At 46.4% G+C, this 22398-nt stretch overlaps 1 protein-coding gene and 1 long non-coding RNA gene across 8 annotated transcripts in view; one reads left to right on the plus strand and one right to left on the minus strand.

Annotated features, from left to right (window-relative positions):
* Window positions 1-22398, plus strand: part of AMMECR1L (AMMECR1 like) — an 883688-nt gene that overhangs the window by 195730 nt on the left and 665560 nt on the right. The gene's annotated exons all lie outside the window — the stretch shown is intronic.
* The window catches only part of LOC144790993 (uncharacterized), a 245578-nt gene continuing 226653 nt past the window's right edge, over window positions 3474-22398 (minus strand). Inside the window, exon 3 of the long non-coding RNA XR_013602267.1 lies at window positions 3474-3624. This is a non-coding gene — a long non-coding RNA (uncharacterized LOC144790993). The remainder of the gene's footprint in view (window positions 3625-22398) is intronic.

Consider the following 22398-nt stretch of genomic DNA (forward strand, 5'->3'; position numbering starts at 1 on the left):
GATGGCATTTCTTGGGTATCTGTTCAAAGGTAAGGAATCTGCGGCTAGATGTCTCTATCAGATGGACAAGTTACTTACCTTTGGTAACGCCTTATATGGTAGAGACATGATCTAGCCACAGATTCCTTACCGACTCACCCATCCTCCCAGCACTACGGATTGGTCCTAGTGTCGAGGGCTTTTTCCTCTAAAGACCCTAGTTGCCTTTTTTTCAACACACCACGGTCAGTCATTTCATGGCTCTGCGCTTCTGGCGTGGGAAGTCGGGAAAAGTACAGACGGCAGCGCGTTGGAGTGGCGGTTATATTGACGACGCGGACGTCATGACGACTACCAACAAGACGCCTACATTATCATGTGGAGTCGAGAGATGCCACCCACCTGTACACAGTGGTACTGCTATCAAAAATCTTCTGGATCAAGCCTGATGCCTGGAAGTTCAAAGGTAAGGAATCTGCAGCTAGATCATGTCTCTACCCGATAAGGCATTATTGAAGGTAAGTAACTTGCCCATATGTGCCACATTTTGAAAACAAATGCATAATAAAAATACTGTTGGCATGGTCAATAATCCATATACCATAAAAAGTGCTATAATTTTTATAAGAAAGTATAACTTAACCCCCCTCCCTTGCAAGTAAAGCTAAATGATTATATGAAAATCTCTAGGATTATCTGCAGACCCCGTACCTTAGCATACACAGATGACTACTGTACATCTCAGCAAACTCAGTGCTCTTGTCTCAGAACTCTAGTTCCATGTGGCTGTTTGTGGTAACAAGAGACATTGTTCTATGACCTCGTGGTGGCGCTCAGACTAAATCCCAGGAATAGAACAGAATATGAAAACATATGCAGGTTCCATGTGAAAGTACAATGTGGAACAAAAGCAAGCTTGTTTATATAGTAACGTGAACAAAGGTAAATAAAGACTACAATGTGTACCATTAGGCTACACATAGGGAAAACTACAATGGGCCATGCAAGAAACACATGACACCCTCCCCTTGCTCAGGACAATAGCACTAGAACAATAATAAGTATTACTAGTGTACTCAATAGGTGAACACACTCAAAGCAATTTGTTATAAAAATATGAACGAATAAAAAACAAAAGGAACTGAGATGTAGAAGAAAAAAGACAATTTATTAATATAGTCCAATTAATGTGCTTCGGAGGAATCCATAATGTTACTCACCATTTCATAGGCCAGAGACTTCATCAAAGAATCTGACTCTGTGCATAATGATTGGTCAATGGCCCAGGTCACGAGCTCCAAAGAACAAATATGCTCTTCGGTTTTAGATGATGCTGGGACGATTACCGGACAACCTGCGTCCATGTGAATAGAGCCTGTTACTTCTGATCCATGTGCTGACGCACAAATCTTTTTGTATGTTAAAAGCTCAAACCTCGCATTGTGCCGAAGTCACAAGCCCAAGGGACCGTTCTGAAAATGGATCTCTAAGGTACTCGTTAGCAGTCCAAGGCGACAGGTGTCTGCAAAGCCAGGCATATATCCAGTGCCCAATTAAAGGAACACCAGATGCAGTGGAACATGGGCTGCATGCATGTAAATCAGGTGGGCTGGAATGTCAAAGACCAATTGGGAACCAGTTCCTGAAGCAAAACGGTCTGGGAGGTAATGGCCGGAGCCTAAAACCTTAAAAAAATGAGCAGTACTGTACTAGAGGTGTTAAAGATTTGATGCACCAATTCCCTGAAATACAGCGGAAGGTTAGTATTTACCAATGACTGTATTTCACTAGAAGTTCTAGCCACCTACAATTTGAAGGTCTGGCAGGCAGATGTAAGAGCTACCTCTTGTTTAAACAATAATGCTTTGAGTCTTCTCAGCTTCTTAAAGTTTTTCTTCAAAGTCGGAATGGAAGGCCACAGTGAGCTATCAAATACCCAATGTGGAGGGGGTAACCGGACGTTGTTCCAACAAATGACTAACTGGGAAACAGACACAATATAGGGGACTCTAGCCCATATTCTGCAACAAGGTTGATCACTAAGCATTAGATAACTCCTGTTAGAGAGTACCGTAATGAAAGGGAGAATTGCTGGAACTGTGGCTCCTTTTAAAAAGCAAGCCAAATTGGGCGGCGAATTGTTGTATGCGCCATGAATTTTTACGTGTTTACCAACAAGTTAATGCCCGGCTGTAGAGTCGCATTCTTCACCAGTGATGGACTTTCTTGTCACTATGTTCACAACGAAAGGCAAAAGGGAGTGACCATACTTCATGTATGTAACTACTACCTAGGGGTTCATATCTACCTACAGGAAAATGTTTCATGCAAGCTGTGAATTGAAATGTCGAAATAGGCAGTGAAATAATTCCGTGTATTAACCACACTGCCGAAGGTCTTTCAGCTATAGTGAAGGGGAGTTGTTCGAATTTTTTAAAATATAACATTGTGTAGGCCGCGACTTTCATGGCCATCAATTGTTAAATTAAAATGTGTAAACAAATCGGTGCAAATCAAATAATGCCATGGAACCTGCCCATTTTTAAGTGTTTCAAATGTCCAGCTAAATTGCATAATAGATCTAAGCTGACTTTGCCTATAATACAACATTGACATGTCACTTTGCAAAATATCCATAACAGATGATACAATATTGTTCAAGGTATAAATACGAGATGACAGTGTATAAATATTATCAACAGCAACCACTTTATCCAAATTATTTTGGTCAGTTTGTTTTAAACTTCCAGCAGCTTCCATCTGGGATAATTTCCAAATGTCATCATAGATAGCATATATAAATCATTTAGAATGTGAGGATTTGGGACCTAAAAGAAAATTTGATAAATTCATGTCCTTGGATAAGAGAGAATGATGTTATTTTACTGCCGATAGTGTGAAATGTTCCAACCATTGTTGACATAACTTTCCTACTGAATAATTGGTATTAGTGCCAGAATATGTTAACTGTAAATATCGGGGATCAGGTCTGCTTGATTTAAAGCTAGCTGTAGAATTGAGAAAACGAGCATGACAACTATTGATGTCTAATGGCCATAATAACCACCCGCCAGGACTCAAACGAAGAATTAAATGTACCGTTTTTTTTTTTTTAGAAAACAGATTTTATTTGTCTGGACACACATATGATGCATTGCCCCGAACACCGGGGACTACTGCAAGCAATAATATATCAAAAATACCATTGACATACTTTTGATAGAAAACTGTATCCCGACCACCCTCCCACCCCTCCCCCCTAGGTGCGCAGCTGTTGAACTGAGGACGACATAGCTATACAGTAAGCATACGGGGTCAAGCCAGGACACATCACCATAAAATTGCGATTCTCCTATTAACATGCCTAGAGAATCTAGATTTCATTAAAGACACGGAGGCTCACATTATGCAATGACTTTTAATTGCAGATCCAAGCCAGTCACATCACAATACAAAGGTTCCAATAAGAACACTGAGATAAAGTAAGACACAAGACATGGCAACCATCAGCCTCTTTTAAATCAGGCGAAAAAAGATGCAGTAGATTCCAGAAGATTCGAAGTAAAAGACAAACGAGATTGAAGAAGACAACCAGTCGGCTTCTCGGTGATGAAACATCCAAAGTAGCTTAAGAAGAAGGATTACCTGAAAGAAAGGAGACAATGAAAATTGTATCCTAAATAAAAAGGTAGTCATAATTAAACAAATCCTGAAACAATGAATTGAACAACCATAAATAACATTTCAATATAAATACAAAATACATTATATTCAAGTGACATCCAGAATATCAATATTAATATTATTATTATATAATAAATATTCAACTGACATCCAGAACCAAACAGGGAACGGGATGGGCGGGATAATGTGAGCCTCCGTGTCTTTAATGAAATCTAGATTCTCTAGGCATGTTAATAGGAGAATCGCAATTTCATTACAAGAACGGAGGCTACATTATGCATGTTGGTAGCCCTGTAAAACTACATTAGACATGTGTTCAATAGGTTTACAATATGTCTTGCAAAGGTATTAGCGTTAAACCAGTCAGCAGCTTTAAGGATATCATCCAACTTACCTCCGGACCAAAGAGACTTACTTGCCATTACACCTCTAAGAGAATGAGCTTGACATTTGGATATATCAATACCAGCTAAGGACATAGCAGATTTAACCCATCTGGCAATCGATGTGGAGGAAATAGCTTTATGAGGTGTAACAAAGGAAATGAGAAGCTGATTCTCATTAAGCGGACGAAGGTTAGACATTGTCACATCATAAGCTTTCATACATTCAACTACACAAAGTTTCGGACAAGGGTCGAAACGAGGATAGAAGATTGAATCAGACATGGTCTTGGTGCTTCTATAGAGCTCAAATTTAACACCAAATAAATGATATGACCTATTAGAGATCTCCAGAGCTTTAACATCAGAAACTCTACGACAGGAGATAAGGCAAAGAAGAGTAGTGAGTTTAATAGATAGAAACTTTCTGTTCAGAAACAAATTATCCGGCCAGGAAGAGAAGAGATCTAGTAACAAATTCACATCCCAGAGTGTATCATATTTCGGCTTCGGGGGTCTTTTTAGACGAATACTCTTCATAACTCTACAAACAATCACATTTTTACTGATCGATTTGCCGTTAACAAGAATATGACCCACAGAGATCGCCGATCTATAACAATTGCTTGATCTATAAGACAGACCTTTGTCAAAAAGTTCAGCCAGAAAATTCACTACATCAACGATAGGTGCCTGTATGGGATCCAAATCCCTCTCCATGCACCAACAAAACCAAGATTTCCAGATATTATTGTATCTGTAGTGAGTTCCCGGCGCCCATGACTCTCTGAGGAGAGTAGAAGCTGATGATGAAAGTCCTGAGACTTCGTTGGATCTCCTGACACTCTCCAAGCAAGAAGGTTCAAACTCCCGGATAGGGTCATTAGTTGAGGATCTCCGTACACGTCCGTAAGGAGATCTTTCAGGGAAGGTATCAGAAAGGGAATTTCGAAAGTTAGTTCCAGAACAGTGGGGAACCACGCTTGTGACGGCCAGAAGGGAGTTATCAGAACTAGAGAGCATCGGTCTTGCCTGACTTTCTGCAAGACTCTCTGGATCATTGCGAATGAGGGAAAGGCATAAGCATTGATCCCTGACCAGGGTTGGAGAAATGCGTTCACTGCCTCTGCGGCATCCAGCTAAAGTAACGCTCTAGTTGAGAGGTGAGACGGCTCGCAAATAGGTCTATTTCGAATGGACCCCAACAGGAATTTAATGAGTCGAAGACAGCGACGTTGAGTTTCCAATTGCTGTAGTCCGAAAGGAATCTGGAATTCCAATCGGCAGAAACGTTCGATTTCCCTGTGTAGTATTCCGCTCTGAGGACAATTTTGTGTTCTAAACAGAACATCCAGAGTTTCCTTGCTAGGTTGGAACGGTCGGCAGATTTCGTACCTCCCAACCGGTTGATGTAGGCCACAGCCGAGACATTGTCCATTTTCAGAACAACCGATCCCCCCTGTATTGAGTGCTTGAAACTCATAAGGGCGTATAGGCCAGCAGCAAGTTCGAGGAAATTTATATGGTGAGATGACTCCTCCTGAGACCAAACGCCACCCGTATTCCGGTCTAGGAAACATGCACCCCAACCATGAAGGGAAGCGTCCGATTACAACACAAAATCCGGTTCCGAACCGAAAATTGCTTTCCCATTCCAAGCCTCCAGGTTTTCCAACCACCAGTTCAGTTCTGTTTTGGCCTCCAAACTGTTTCCAGGTCTTGGAGAATTTGATGGAGGTCCTGACACATTATCAAGATGTCGTCGAGGTAAATAATAAGACGGATGCCTCGTTCCCTCAGGAAGGAGGCTACTGCTCTCATTACCTTGGTAAAACACCAAGGGGCGGAGGAAAGCCCAAAGGGAAGAGCTTGGAACTGATAAAGATGTTTTTTCCATTGAAATTGTAGGAATGGTTGGTGCATGACCGCCATGGGAATAGTGAAATAGGCGTCCTTCAAATCTAGTTTGACTAACCAGTCTTCTTTTTGTAGAAGATCTCTCAGGAGATGTATACCTTCCATTTTGAAATGCCTGTAAACAAGAAATTTGTTTAGGCCTTTCAGATTTATGACCGGTCTCCAGCCTTTTCCTTTTTTCTCTACGAGGAATAACGTGCTTACGAAAGTTAGGGAATCTGAAGGAACTTCTATTATCGCACCTTTCTGGAGCATAGAGGAGATCTCTTCCTCCACTATTTTCTCTTTTTCTAATGAAACAGGAATCTCTCTTGGTAAGGAGGTTTGAAACGGAGTTTGAACGAAATCTATCATAAAGCCACTTACTGTGGATAGAACCCAAGGATCTTGCGTTATTTTTTCCCATTCCTTCGAAAAAAGCCTGAGTCTGCCTCCCACCTTTGGAGGGATAGAAGGAGAAAGTAAAAGAGCAGGACTTACTTGGAGGATTTGACGAGAATGAAGCTCGTGATCTTGCCCCTCTTGGTTGATTTCCTCTTCCACGATTGAAGGAGTTGTTATAATTATATTGCTGGAAGCCTCTTCCGAAGGGGCGTGATCTCTGATAGGGCCTCTGGTTAAATCTGCCGGAAGAGAGGCCCCGTCTTCCGGCCCTTCCAAAAACATTATTGCTGAATACTCTCTTGATATTCTTCTGGGCTTTATCAAGGGCTGTAAAAGTTGAAACATACTTTCCCAACAATTTTATAAGCTCTTCACCAAAGAGCAGGCCTTTCGGATTTGAAGATGGCTCCTTCTCAGCCATATCGGAGAGTTTTGGGTCAAGTTTATAAAGGATAAGCCTGCCCCTTTCTGCGTTAATGCTGGTATTAGCATTGCCTAGGAGAATGAGGGCTCTTTGGCTCCATCCCCTTATTAAATCTATATTAGGATGGGTACCTTTAAGGTAACACTCTTCAGCGGAGTCAAGAATTCTGCTAAGTGGTCCAACCACATCCAGTAGGCGATCTTGGCACCCTTTAAAAGCTTTTTCTAGGCCTTTTCTAGGATCGCGTCCAAGTCTAAAAAGATACTTAATTAATTCTGGGTCCATATTAGGAGCATAACATGCTTTTTCATCGATTGAGGGTCTTGAACACTCAGCCCTTAAAATATTCCTTGTCTCTCTTTCGAGAGGGAAACAAATCCATTTTTTAATAAATTTCGAGACATGTTCCTGTGGAAACCATTGTGAGGAACGGGGATGTTTTAGATTCAGAGGGGAGAACATCTCCTCTCCCAGGGGGTTTAGAATATTGTCCTTTGATGTAGAAGGGGGTTCATCTTCCTCATCAAAAATTCCTACATCTCCATCATCTAAATCCAGGACGTATTCGTCTGGATCCATATCATCATCATACGAGCCATCTGGGAAGTCTTGAGCACTTTGAGATAGTGAGCCGCTAAGGGCATCCAAGGTATTTGGGCCACGAAGGGCACCCAATTGTTGTGTGTCACAAGAGACATCTCTATTAGTTGAGGTGCGAAGACCTTCCAAATATTTTGTGGTGCTAAGACCACCAATATTAACAGAGGTGCTAGGACCTCCCGTGCTCGCATGGGTTTCGGTAACAGTGTGGTTAGTCTTCTTTGTACGTTTAACCCCCACTTTATCATGAGTAATCACATCAGACACATCTTCCTGAGATGGAAGTGGTCTTTTATAGGGTACAAACTGAGCAAAGGTCTCTCGCATACAGGTTTTCATTTCTTTTTGGATCATAATGCGAAAATCTTCCTTGTTAAAATTAGGAAGTGTTGCATTGTTCATATCTGACTGAGTCATATACATTTTCCATCTTGCCCCTTTTTTTTTTTTTTATAAATATGAATAGAATTAAGGACTCCCAAAAGATAGGCCAATGTATAAAATATACGGTTTATGAATTTTATAAAATCAAATATCTGAGTGTTAAGGTGACGAGAGTGCGGCTCCATCGGGCGGAGGGTCTAAGTCCAGCCCTCGGTAATCGGACCATCTTTTCCAAATCTTAAAGTGCTTGCCAGGGCAGCCCCTGACCAAGAACACAGGCTGCTCCAGACCCATGCAAAAGTCCATACCATTCCTCCAGGCAGCCAGAGGCGGGGGCTGGTGCGCCTTCAAGGCACGTGCAATATCCCGTTTGGCCAAGGTAAGGCCCAGCAACAGCAAGTGGCGTTTATACCGGTTACCCCCAATCCCCTCCATAACATGTAGCAACGCCAATCTGGGATCTCGAGGAAGCACCCAAGCCAGCACCTCAGACAGGCTCCGGAAAACTCCTACCCAAAACCTTTAAATGTACCATTTTGCACAATGATATTCAATTTGTTTGTGTAATATGTCAAATTCTGCCAATCATCAAAATGGGCAGCAGAGGGAATGATCAGTGCATTCATTGTATCCAAACCTAAACAAAGTAGTTTGCTGGACTGTTTCATCCAAGAAAATCATGTGTGGGAATTAAACAGGCTCGAAATAAAGTTTCCTTGCCTTGAACCTGTCAGGATTTTGTACCCCAAATCGATTTCAAATCAATGGTGTCTTCCAATAATCATAATCCTTAAGGGCCAATTGATTGATTAACATAGCATTATATATAAGATTAGTTTGAGTTTTCTTTGGTAGTGTTGGAGTTAATTTAAAATATGACATGGGGTTAGAAATGTCATGTCCCATGAAGTAGGTATACTTATCGGTTTGCTTTTTGGAGGTGGGGATGTTGTCTACCAGTTCTATGTCGGAAATGGCATCCATAATGATGATAGCAGAACATATCAGCATAGTTAATGCAATTAAGGTATAGATGTTCTGATTCAAAAACAATATAATATTCTAATTCAGAAAGCATAAAATGTATAGTATCAACATCCCAATCATCTGAATGTGACCCCGGTATTATTACATCACCCATAGACACTTTGAACACATATGGTATCTGCAGGATCTCCGGCAGACCAAATATATCGAAAGGAACTTTATCCCAAACAATTCCATCAGTCACTGGAACAACCAAAAGTTAACTAGGGAAAAGTCTCTTTTCATTTTATGTGATGAAGAATGGGGGGGTCAACACTCAGTCAACCAGTTCTGTAGAAGAACGTTCTAGGAGTTAATGCCCGTTGATCAATAGGAATAAAACAGTCACAAATCCAATCCACATGAACTAACAAAAAAAAACAAAGAAAGTACGATCCAGCCATACATCTAGGGAGGGACTAGATAAGTATGTTTTAAGCAGGAAATGAAACACAAATCTGTGCTGGAGGCATGTACAAAGCAGAACAACTTTCAGAAGAAAAATGTGTTTATCCGTATAGTACCCGGAGGTACTCAGCAGAAACACCGGAGGATGGAACTCAGCAGTAGGACTGTGAAAGTCCAATTCAGATGGACTTATCTACTATGGATCATTGTAAATGAAATCTGTTTTAGCAGACGTAACATTGGAAGCAAGTAATGTGTCAGGAAAATTGTCGGCGGAGGACTCAGCCTCTCCCTCCCTCAGCCAGGGAGTAGCAGCATTGATGGTGCTCACTGGCTGCATAGAAAAGTCTTGTGAATAAGAACGGCTTTCTCATGGCATACTATTAAGTATCGGCCACATGGTGTAGTTTGACATGTTCAATGGAAACAAAGCTCTTGTCTTTAGATCGAGGAAGTGGTGGAAAAATCACAGTTTGTGTACCTTGAAGACCAAGGACCGGAACTGGAGCATGGTACATTGACCCAAATTCCTTTTTGATGACCTTCTCTCGAACGAAATCTCCGATTTTCGGAAGCCAGCCAGAAACTGGAAGAGCACTCTCAGAAGCAGAAGGATGAGAAGCAGGCAAATGTTTGCATGCGTTTGTGTCACAGAAAGCTTGTAGGTTCTGTAAGAAAGCACAATGGTTATCTTCATCAAAGGTTGCGGCAGCTGTCACAATGTCTGGACCATCAATGTCTGGAACATACATCTTGATACCAAAAAGCAATCTGTATGGGGTCCGCCCACCCAGAGATCTTTTAGTGAGGTTATTTAATGCTTGTTGAACACCATATAGATGGTGCAAACAACCACACCCTGTGCTTAATTCCCTAGCCGTTAAGGACTGCTTTAAATCATGGTTCATTCTCTCCACAACAGAATTACCCTCTGGTCTATACAGAGAGGAAAAATGCACTTGCACAACCATGGACTTCATGGGTTCATGGTATGCCTTAGAGGCAAAAGCCGTACCTTGGTCTGAGAGGAATGAGCAGCAGGCATATGTCCTGATAAAGACTTGCAAGTCTTTAATAACAATTTGAGTGTCAGCCAAGCGCTGTGACCAAACCCAGAGAAACCTAGAGCAAAAATCAACTGCAACCAAAATATATTTGAGCGCAGTATCGGAAGAGTCCCGCAGTAATCTAAATAAGTACAGCCAAAAGGCTGACTGGAAATAAAAAGTTGTGTTTGCGGTGGACGAGACATAGTTGAACATTTAATGTGTTGACATATTTCACAGCATAAAACATATTTTCTGGTTTGTTGGTATAAACATTGCCACTAAAATCTTTGCTGTAAAAGGAAGATGGTGGCAGCTTTACCGGCATTCGCACATGCTGTACCTTCGTATGCGGCTACAATTAAATCATGTCTGCAGTCAGCGTTGGAAATCATGCGATTGCCAACACCAGGAATAGTTACAAAAGGAAAATTCTATTTATTTAAATGATAGGAATATTTAGAAGGAAACCTTTCAGTATGGGGGTGACGTTTTTAAAAGCATTTACGGCAACCAAAATATCATTGTCTATACGAGTCTTAGAGCAAGTTAGCACTGTTATTTTAGCTGTGGCAACTGCAGATTTGGCGGCATCATCAGCCAAAGAGTTCCCTACGGTGTGAGCTCCCACATGTTGGTGACTTAATGTGTGTGTAACATGAGTGTGTAGCAATTAGCTTTAAAGTGTGCCACTCTATGCCAAAGAAACATTAATTGATTATGCTACCTTTGGAAAATTTGTAATCATTTTGTTTCCAAAAATGTAAATTATCATTAAAAGATAGCACACAATAATATGAATCACACAATGTGGGGAATAGAGGGTCCGTTTTTCAGGTGCAACAATTAAATCTTTCAACTCTGCCAATTGCGCAGTACAGTCTCCAAGAGAATGTGTGTGAGTAATTTGGGGGTGAAAAAAGTCATCGGAGACCATGCTTAAAACGATGGTGCATGCAGCAGCATATGCTGCTTAGAACCTGTTAGAATCAGCTGGTCTCTAGTTGGCAGAGGTATACACTTCTGACAAATAGGGACCCACCTCCTCTAGTCAGGGCAAGGGGATCACACACTTAGATAACCCCCGCTCACCCCCTTGGTAGCTTGGCAGAGCAGACAGGCTTATCTCAGAGGCAGTGTGTTAAGCATTTATGACCACATACAGTAATAAAGTGAATACACCACAAATGGACACAACACAGAAGGTATTATAAAAATAAGAATGTTTATATAAGGCTTAGCACAAGACCAAATAACAACAAAAATATACCACAATATCAATAAATACTCTTTGGAAGGAAAAATAATAGTTCAGGTAAAGTCTCTTCTTAGTAAACAGTTCTTTAGCAACAAAGGTAACTCTTCTTCTCTAAAGCACAGTTCTTGGCAACAATGTAACCCTCACGGGAGTCACACGACGTCGAGACAAAGCTATTCAAAAGGTTCGGCGTCGACCGCGAGGAGCGCTACGTCGAGCCCAAAGTCGAAACAGACCCCCCAAACACAGTACCTTTTAGAATGAAGAAAACGATGATCCACGGCGTCGAGAAGTATCGGCGTCGGGGCGTTGGCGTCGATCGAGCCTCGGAGTCGGGGCGGTCCGCAGTGGCGTCGAGAGATGTCAGGCCGGAGCAGCGCTCACGGTGGCGAAGCAGGATACGGCATTGTTGTCGATGTCGTCGTTGCAAGAGTGAGCAGCGCTCACAGCGTCGAGAGGAGCTGTGGTGTCGAGGCGATGAGCTTTGGGCATTATTGGAGTAAACTATGGAATATTTCTGTGATTAATATGTATAGACTGTTACACATATACATGTATATAGGTTGAAGATGTATCATTAGTCTGTACTAATACTTCCTATACTTGGTCTAATGTTGGGTTCAATTTTGTAACTTATGTTTAGATTGTGAGAGGAGTTGGCATCACACTTATTTTTCTTTTTTCTTTATTTCTTTCTTTAATTACATTTGTTTTTATTAACCTCCGTAGTTATTCTTTTTTATTTTATTAATTTGATTTTTCGCTGTTATTCAGTTCATTTTACGGATAGTACAATAGTTACATCTATATCGAAGAAGATTCAAATGTAGTCTCTCTTCTAGCTTTACTCTCAATCCCGATGCTATTATCGCGTGATCTTGATTCCCCAGTGCACTGGAGTCCGTCGTTACTTTTTATCTTCAGATGGAAACGCGGGCTACGTTTAAAACAGGAAATTACCTTTAGATTCCGTTTCTGCAGAGTGTGGTGAAGCGAAGGGACCCTCTGCTTATATACAAAAGGATCTTTACTCAGGTAGGATACTACAGTGGACGTTGGGTCCGGGACTTTGCTAGTAAAAAAGCAGATGAATGGTGAATAGATGGATTTTGAAAGCTGTTTATGTCTCGTTTCTTGCTGTAGGATTGACCGGATGAATTGATATGGTTACCTAACCCTAGAATTGGGACACTCATGAGTAGAAGGTAAGCCTGGTGCTTACGATAGTTTGATCACTTGTTGAGCTTATATTTCTAAAAATTTAGTACATTTGGTCCCTTTGCCTTTTCCTTTTAGTTGCACTGATTAAAGCTGCTTGGTAGAGAATTGCGTTTCCGACCATCATATATGGAAACAAAATGTATGTATTTTTTCTTATAACTTATGGCCATTCACTTGTGATTTAGTTTATGGTATTGAGGGGTGCACATATATATATATATATATATATATATATATATATATATATATATATATATATATATATATATATATATACATATATATATATATGTCACGGGTGTCTGCTTAGGATCCTAGTGAAGAGGATCTGTATTTATATCGTTTTTAGCATTTTTAATTTGTGCACATTATGTAAGGGTTTCTCGATACATAAAATAAATGATTTTGATGCCATTTGCCTCGAGATGAGTCATTTGATGACGTTAACTGTTTTTCAGGTTTAGTGTGCATGGAAATTTAGAATGCTATCCCCGATGATATATAAACATGTCAATTTAGTTATTTGCTTGTTTTAGGGATGGATTGTTTTTTGCCCTCTTAGTCCTGATGAGGCCTGAATTGACAAGAGGCTGAAACGCGCCGACACAGCTTGTTGAAGACACCATTACAAACATAAAAGATTTTTTTTTTTCTTTCTTTTTTTATTTGGAAAACCTCAGAAATATCGTTCCAGACAATACAGGCGTGGGCCTGCAACCTCTCAGGCCGGCCGCTAGATAAATCAATGAGGCTCATCCCTCAGTCCGACACTATTTAACATTTATGTGTCGGACCTTGCCAATGTCATCAGGGCACACGGGATGAGCCTCACTTCATACGCTGATGACACTCAATTGGTCCTAGCCGTAAAAAATGATGGGCTTCTGAAAGCCAACATGTTCAACCAGGGTATGTCGGCTATCGGGAACTGGATGTCACACAATAGTTTGAAGTTAAACTCCGATAAATCGGAGGTGGTACTTTTTGGTAATCTCTCTCCGGAGTGGTCTCCCATTTGGTGGCCATCATCCATGGGCCAGGCTCCAGTCCCGGTCGACAAAGTGAGGAACCTGGGAGTCATGTTCGACAACCGCTTGAACTTCCTTCCACACGCCAACCAGATATCCTCCTCAGCCTTTCATAAACTTAGGCTCATCAAAAAAATGTTGCCCTTCATACCTGAAAACATGGCGAAAACGCTGGTAAGCTCCCTGGTGCTCTCCACCCTAGATTATTGTAACGCTTTGTTTCTAGGGGCCCAGGAGAGAGTGTTAACAAAAATGCAGTCTATACAGAACGCGGCCGCCTGGCTCTTAGGACGAATCCCTAAATTCCACCCGGTATCACCCCACATAAAACAACTTCACTGGCTTCCAGTGAGGAAGAGGATTAAGTTTAAAACCTTATGCCTGGTATATAAGGCTCTACATAACGCTGCTCCTTCGTTCTTCACTCAGAACCTTACCCTCTACTGCCCATCCAGAGCACTGCGTTCCTCCAGCTCCCTGGACTTGGTGATCCCCCGAACTAAATCTGTCAACTGGGGTGACAGAAGATTCCTTGTTGCTGCTCCAAAACTGTGGAACTCTCTGCCCCACTCGATCAAGTCCAGCACTTCCTTATGGTCTTTCAGAAAAAACCTCAAAACTTGGCTTTTTAATCAATGATCTTCTGGCCCCCTCGGTGGCCAAACATTGCAGTTACTCAGCGCCGAGATGCCCTTGGGCCTTCGTGTCGCGCTTTACAAATGTTAAAATAAATAAATAAATAAATAATTACATAGCAGAATAACATAGTTTCGTATCTCCCGGTCTAGAGCCACAGCAAAGCAATAAAACAGGATTAACCCAGAAGCGTGTCCATTAAATATCAGGATAAAGGAGGATTCCATTTTGTAGGAAGGGAAGAAGGATCCGAGAACATGCAATCAGACAGAATATGTTTAGCGCCATTCACGGAATGGGATAGTCGCCTTCTATACAAACGGGAATTCGAGGTTGCCACCAAAACATGCTAATCAGAAGGTGTCTGCTTACAATCACTACGCGCCAACTCGATGTCCACCCATGTGGTCAAGAAAACATTATAAAAGGAATGCAACATACCTAGCAAAATCCCAGTCCCAGAGAAGAACAAGACCCGAACCCCTCATTCAAGCAGAAGTGAGAAGAAACAAGAAGAAAGAGCGAAAATAGGGAAAAAGAGTAAGGCCATAGAACAAAAGAGAAAGAAAACAGACCCCATCCCCCAACCCCCACCCTGCATACCAGCAGAAGGCTACGGCCCACCCCCCCCTATAGGCATGCCTGTCGTCCCACCCAAGAAACCCCAGTTACGAAAAAGGAAGGAAAGGAGGAGGACCCTCGCACCCGACCCCAGCCCCCCCCCCCCCACACCCCTCCACATCCCAGGAGAGAATGTAAGCTCCCCGAAAAAGGAGGCAGTTATCATCATATGTCCGTCACACACCCCCACCATCACAATAATAAGCAAAGTCTTGCGTCATCACCAGAGTCAACAGGCCCAGAAAATAATTATGCGGTGTTCATCCCTGGCCAGTCCGAGCAAAAATAAGCAAACATTCCAGCCCAGCAAGTCCACAGGCAGGCGATCTCGGCGACCAAAACTTCGTCCTAGGAACAACCCAGGGGTCCAGCGACGGCAGACGATCTATGACAAGATTGCTTCGCCAGTAACCATTGTCCAATAGCGAAAGGGTACGGCCATGCCCCTCGGTTGCAAGCACATCCGTAAGAGACCCAAATTGAGTGTCGGTCGTGCAAATACGGTCGGCAGGCTCACTGTTCCTGAAAAACAACACTTGACGCCCAGGGGAGTCCATGGTAACAAATAACTGAGCTTCGACAGGCGTCCGATCCTCCCTATTCTCGTCTGTGCCCCCAGGTCCAATATCTGGAACAATAGATACTAACGAGTCGTGGAGGGCCAACAGCATACGGCCCAGGGAGGAATGAAAATCATGGACAGCCATGAGGACATCCCCCAGTGTGTACTCCCGTTCTCCAACGTCGTCGGCTACAATGTTCCTCACCCCCGGGGACTCCCCAGGCAAGACAGCAAACATATTATTAGGCATGCGGAGTATCAGTATCACCAGGTAGTCCGTGTTGGGGTGGGGTGAGGTTATTAAGGACCAACAGAAATACAGCAGCACCAACCTCTAACCCGCCATACTCGGGGGTGATCCACAAGCCGACATCAGCCGCTGCCGGCGGGCATGCTCACCGAAGGCCAGGTTACCCCGGGTATCCCACCGCGGAAGATCAATGCGGGCGGTGTGATTACCGTCCGGTCTCAGGATCTCAGGCTGTTATTCAATTCAACCCCGGCCACGTCACAGCTCGAGGTCCCGGCTCACAGCCATCACAGGCCTCGATCTTCGCGACGATTTTCCTCGGCCATCTGAGGAGGTCGCAAGCTCGGAGTTGCACGATCGGGCACCGCGCCACTTCAGACGCGTGGGGGTATGGTACGGACCCAGGATCAATTGCAGGATGTCAGGGAGGGAGAGGGCGAGCGGCGGAGCCGGGCTCCTAAGCTGCCATTTTGGATGTCGTCTTGGCTCCTGCTCCATAAAAGATTTTTGATCAAGATAGAAAATAAGAATTTATAAGGAGTGCTAGAGAGAGGGAGGTTAAAAACTGTTAACCTTATATACTCCTATCTTGTATTGTTTTGTTTTGGTGATCAGAATATAAGGAATGTTTTTGATTAATTGTAGATAAACATCCTTTTGTGAAATAAGTTGGGCAAAAGAACCTTTAGTTTGGTTCTAAGTAATTGTGTATATGTATAAATGTACAAATCTTGTTGGTCTTGTATATATGTATAACTTGTGTATATATATATATATTTTTTGTTAACTGTGAGATACTGGTACTTATGGAGAAATATGGTTTACATTAAAAGAACTAGTTAAACCATATATATGAGCTTTATTTGTTTTGGCTGCTCAGTAGGAGAAACTCTATTGTTTAAAATTTTTCCCAATTTAATTATGGTAAAAATTATTGGATAATGAATAAATGGAGAATGGATAATTAAAGGTATCCATTTTGATAATCAGTTAGGTGTATAACTATTCCGTAGGCTTTGTCTTTTCATTGTATTGCATACCCAGAAGCCTATGGGTTAATTGGGTAACCCCTGTAGTATAGTATACTCTAGGCGATCGGTAGCGGCGTCGCTACTGGCATCGATCGGGCCCGGCGGCCAGCGTCGAAGGTGCGGGACACTGGAGTCGTACTCACGATGTCCAGCTGGATTCTTCGGCGGCGGCGTGATTGCTGGTTTCTTTAGGTGTGCTGGACTCCCACGTTCCAGCAACAGGCAATTTTAGCAGATGGTGAAGTCCTTTAGCCCTGTGACTTCAACAGGAGGCTGGCACTCTTCCAGCCCTTGGAGATTTTCTTGGCAAAGCTTGAGAGTACACACTCAGTTCCTCTCTCCTTGTTCCTTGGCAAAAATAAAGAAGCAACTGCAGGATTCCCCCCAGCAAACAGCACTCTGGCAGAAGGGTAAGGCAAGTCCTTAGATCAGCAGGCTTCTTGTCCTTGGTATAGGTTTCCTTGTCAGAAGTGATCTAAATTCCTTGGTTCAGGGGTCCTTCTCTTATACCCCTTTTCTACTTTGATCCCTTTGTCCATGCAGGGGGATTTCCCCCATCCTGGGTTTGTTGTGGGTGTTGCCAGGCCGAGGCACCTGGCCTATTCACTGTGCAGGGCAGAGTCTTCAGCCGCCCAGCAGGAGGTGGAGCCAGTATTGTCACTGGCAGGGGCAGGGCCATCAGTCGCCCGGCAGGAGGTGGAGCCAGTATTGTGTCAGGCAGGGCAGGCTATCAGGAACTACTCTTCCTCCACTCTAAACGCAAATGCCTCATTCACCCCACACTGACTCATCCAGACCTCTGGAGCCACCCAGCTCCTGTCACACATACAAAAACCAGCAGAGACCGGTAGACAGTTAGACAAAAAACTAGTCACTTTCTAAAAGTGCTAGTTTCAAACTCAGAATCTAAAAACCATCCATCCTAAAGGATGTGTTATCAAATTCTGGGTTCAGGGATACTAAACTCGATTTTCCACCATGCTCTCTGAGTCTGTTTAGGATTATATAGTGTAATAATCCCAGCAGCCCAGTCTGGCCTAAGGAGAGCAGGTAGCCTTACAATAGTGAAAAACGAAAATGGTGGTAATTCACTATTAGGACATGCCACACACATCTGAAAGAAACAGGTTAGTATTAGATTCCTTACCTTAGAATATCCCCAGGCGTCAGTCTGGATCCGGAAACTTTTGCGTAGCAGTACCCCTGCGCGTCGTCTGCAGGCGTCCCCTGCGGCTCCGCGTCCGTCGTCGGCGTTGTGCGCCGTGATGACGTCGCTGGAGTATATAGACGCCGCCTCCGCGCGCTGACGTCAGTTCTTCTTTTGTCCGCGCCAGTTAGCGCAGATCCGAGAAGTGCAGTACTCCGGTCTTTTGACCAAAGTTTTTGAATCTTGATTACTTGTTACGGTGCCGGTAAGATGCCCGGTTTTAAGAACTGTGACGGTTGTGACCGCACGATGTCGGTCATGGATCATCACCGACTCTGCCTCCGGTGTCTGGGCCCCGACCACGCCGTGGACGACTGTGTCGATTGCCGGGCCCTGACGAGTAAAGCTAGGCGGGAGCGGTCCCGCAAGCTACTCGAACTGCGGGTGTCGGCCCCACGTCGAGAGCGGTCCCGGTCCGGCCGGAGGTCGAGGGAGCAGTCGAGGGAGCGGTCGCGGAGCCATCACGAGCGCTCCGGGAGTCGTCACCATTCCTCTGGTTCCTCAGGTAGGAAACACAAGAAGTCGGGGCGTCGTCATCGTACCCCCGACGCTCGCGCGAAGCGGCCGGGGGTTCGGGTGGCCGCGGCTCCGCGTGGCCGCGGCTCTGCGTGAGTCGCCGGCGCGGCCTGCTCCATACCCTGCGGTCCCTGGGCAAGGCGCGTCGCGTGAGGAGATAGAGGAGTTCCTTATGGCCATGAGGGCACTGTCTCCTCCGACGGGGCCTACGGCGCCTTCGGGCCCTGTGCTCCCGTCCGGGGGTCCTAGCGGTTTGGGTGTTCCTGCCTCGACGCCGTCGGGTGCTCCGGCTCCGACGCCGCCGACGGCTCCGACCCCGGTGCCGCAGGGACCCTCAGGGTCGACGCCGGCTGGTCTACCGGCCTCTCCGGCGCCGATTCCATCGGGGTTGCCCCCGACGCCACCACCGCGCGGCGCCGGTGCTCCGGGCGGTGCCGTCCCCATGACCTCTCCGACTCCGGACGTGGAGTCGGACCGGCGTCGCCCGACGCCGATGGGGCCTGTGGACCCCGAGGAGCCGGTCTACATTGTTGACTCCGAATATGGGGAAGATGTAGAATACGGAGAGGTTTGGGAGGGGTCTGAGGACCCTCTGTCACGTGAGTGTCAGTACAATGTGGACTTGACAGGTGATTTGGGTGACGCCAGTGGTCTGGACGACTCTCCTAACCCTGGTTTTGTCTCGCCTCCTACTGTGGCTTCGGAGGCTGGGGCTGCTTATTCAGTGGTGTTGATGTGGGCTGCCAAGGCCTTACACCTTGAGCTCCCCGTCGCGGTCGTGAGGCCTAACATCCTCACTGAGGTCTTCAAACCGCAGTCATGCCCACAGGAGCCTCTGCTGCCGTTCAACGAAGCCTTGACAGACGTTCTTTTGGGCACGTGGTCCAGGCCCGCTTCAGGTTCGCCTGTTGATAGGAACGTGGCCAGACGCCACCGTCCGTGTCCGGACGACCCCAAGTTCCTGTCCACCCATCCCACCCCTGAGAGTCTGGTGATCCAGGCCTCGACCTCCCAGACCGCATTCCCGTCTCGGCCCCGCCCGACCGGGAATCCAAGAGGTACGACCAATATGGAAAGAAGGTCTTCTCGTCCCTGAGTTTGGGACTGCGGTCTTGCAACACCGCATGCCTCTTGGGCCGCTACACCCACTCTCTGTGGGATACGGTCGCGGAGTTGCTGCCAGAATGCCCGCAGGAGGTACGGGTAAAGCTCGGCAAGGCTATGATTGAAGGCCGAGATGCAGCAAGATACTCCATCAGGTGTGGTCTTGATACGACCGACTCGCTGGGCAGAGCGATGTCCACGACGGTGGCGATTCGTCGCCACGCCTGGCTGAGATCCGCCAACTTTTCGGCAGATGTCCAAAATACTTTGATGGACATGCCGTTCGATGGCAGTCGCCTGTTTGGCGACAAGGCGGACCACGCGCTGGAGCGCTTCAAGGACTCCAGGGTCACGGCCAAGTCCTTGGGTCTCTCGACCCAGCGCCAGCAAACGGGTTCGTTTCGCTCCTTTCGTGGCCACGGAAGGGGCGGTCCCACACGTGCTGCCAGCCACGCACCGCAGAACACTTCTCAACGCGGTGGCGGCCGTGGATTCCGCCGTGGAGGCGGTCGGGGACAACGGCGAGGTCAGACCACACCTCCCCCCGCAGCATCAGCCTCCAAATCCTCCTAGTCCGTGCTTTCAGGCCCATATGACGCCAGCGGGTGGCAGGGTTCGCCATCACCACTCCCGCTGGCGCTCTATCACATCGGACAGGTGGGTGCTGCAGCTCGTCCGAAGGGGCTACTCCCTCCCCTTCGAGACCTCTCCTCCAGCCATGCCACCGCAGAACCACCGTGTGTCGGGGGACCACTTGACACTTCTGCAGGAGGAAGTTATGGCCCTCTTGGCCAAGGGGGCCATCGAGCGCGTTCCTGGGCCAGAAGTAGGGCGTGGTTGCTATTCCCACTACTTTCTGGTACCCAAGAAGGACAAGGGGGGCCTACGTCCTATCTTGGATCTACGGAACGTCAACGGCTTCTTCCGGAAGGAGAAGTTCAAGATGTTGACTTTGGCTCAGGTCTTGGCTGCTCTAGACCCGCAAGACTGGATGGTGGCGTTGGACTTGCAGGATGCGTATTTTCACACATCCCCGTCCTGCCGGCCCACCGGCGTTACCTGCGGTTCACGGTAGGCCACGAGCACTTTCAGTTTATCGTGCTCCCATTCGGCCTTACCAGCGCCCCACGGGTGTTCACGGAAGTGATGGCGGTGGTCGCAGCTCATCTGCGCCGGTTAGGGTTTTCAGTCTTCCCCTACCTCGACGACTGGTTGTTGAAGGCGGGCTCGCCCCAGACAGTCGTCCACCACCTTCAGATGACGGCAGACCTCCTGCACGAGCTGGGGTTTTCCATCAATGTGCCGAAATCACACCTGTGTCCCTCTCAAAAGCTCCTTTTCATCGGAGCGGTTCTCGACTCGGCGCAGTTTCGGGTTTATCCTCCGGAACGGCGGATCCGGGATATACAGGCTTTGATTCCCATCTTTCAGCCGTTATCCCGGGTTTCGGTCAGGTTGACGCTGCGGCTGCTGGGGCTGATGGCTTCCTGCATCCTTCTGGTGCATCACGCCTGGTGGCGGATGCGGGCTCTGCAGTGGGACCTGAAGTTTCAGTGGGCCCAGCATCAAGGCAACCTGTCCGACCATGTCCTGATCTCGGAGGGCACTGCGAGCCAGTTGCAGTGGTGGCTTACGGACTGCGATTGGGTCAGAGGCAGATCCCTCTCCCTTCCCCAACCGGAGCACGTAGTTGTGACGGACGCGTCCCTCCAGGGCTGGGGAGGCCACTTGGGAGAGGCGGAGATCAGAGGCATCCGGTCTCCGGCGGTGTCCCGGCTCCACATCAACATGTTGGAGCTGCGGGCAATTCGCCTAGCACTGAAGGCATTCCTCCCCTTTGTCAATGGGAGTGTAGTGCAGGTGTTCACGGACAACACCACCGCCATGTGGTACTGCAACAAGCAGGGCGGAGTGGGGTCGTGGACCCTTTGCCAGGAGGCTCTGCGTCTCTGGCAATGGCTGGAACGTCAGGGCGTGACTCTGACGGTTCAACACCTGGCAGGTTCTCTGAACGCCAGGGCGGACGAACTCAGCCGTCGGTGCTCGGTGGATCACGAATGGCGTCTGAACTCGGACGTGGCGAAAGGCCTCTTTCTGCAATGGGGAGAGCCTTGGTTAGATCTATTCGCCACAGAAGAGAACGCGCAATGTCATCAGTTCTGCGCGTTGGAGTTTCCAAGACGGCACTCGCACGGCGACGCCTTTCGGCGCGAGTGGAGCTGCGGTCTGTTGTACGCCTTTCCGCCTATACCACTTCTGCTCAGAGTGCTGAAGAAGATCAGGCGCGACCGGGCCCAAGTTATCCTTGTGGCTCCGGACTGGGCTCGAAGGTACTGGTATCCCGAGCTACTCAGCATGTCAGTCGGTCCCTCGATCCGCCTGCCCCTTCGGGAGGACCTTCTGTCGCAGCAGCAGGGGACGGTCCTCCACCCGAACCTGTCCAGTCTCCACCTCCATGCGTGGAGATTGAGCGGCGACAGTTGAGGCCATTTGACTTGCCTCCTGAGGTTTGTGATGTGATTCTGGCAGCCAGGCGTCCCTCCACAAAGTCGGTATACGCCTGCCGGTGGAACAGATTTGTGGCATGGTGCACAGCAAAGGCTGTGGACCCTCTCTCTGCCCCTCTTTCCGAGGTTCTCTTCTTTCTTCTCTCTCTTGCCCAGCAGGGCTCTGCTCTGGGCACTATCAAGTGCTACCTTTCTGCCCTTTCGGCCTTTCGGAGGCTGCCT

Source organism: Lissotriton helveticus, chromosome 11 (genome assembly GCF_964261635.1).
Source record: "Lissotriton helveticus chromosome 11, aLisHel1.1, whole genome shotgun sequence".
Classification (NCBI taxonomy): domain Eukaryota; kingdom Metazoa; phylum Chordata; class Amphibia; order Caudata; family Salamandridae; genus Lissotriton; species Lissotriton helveticus.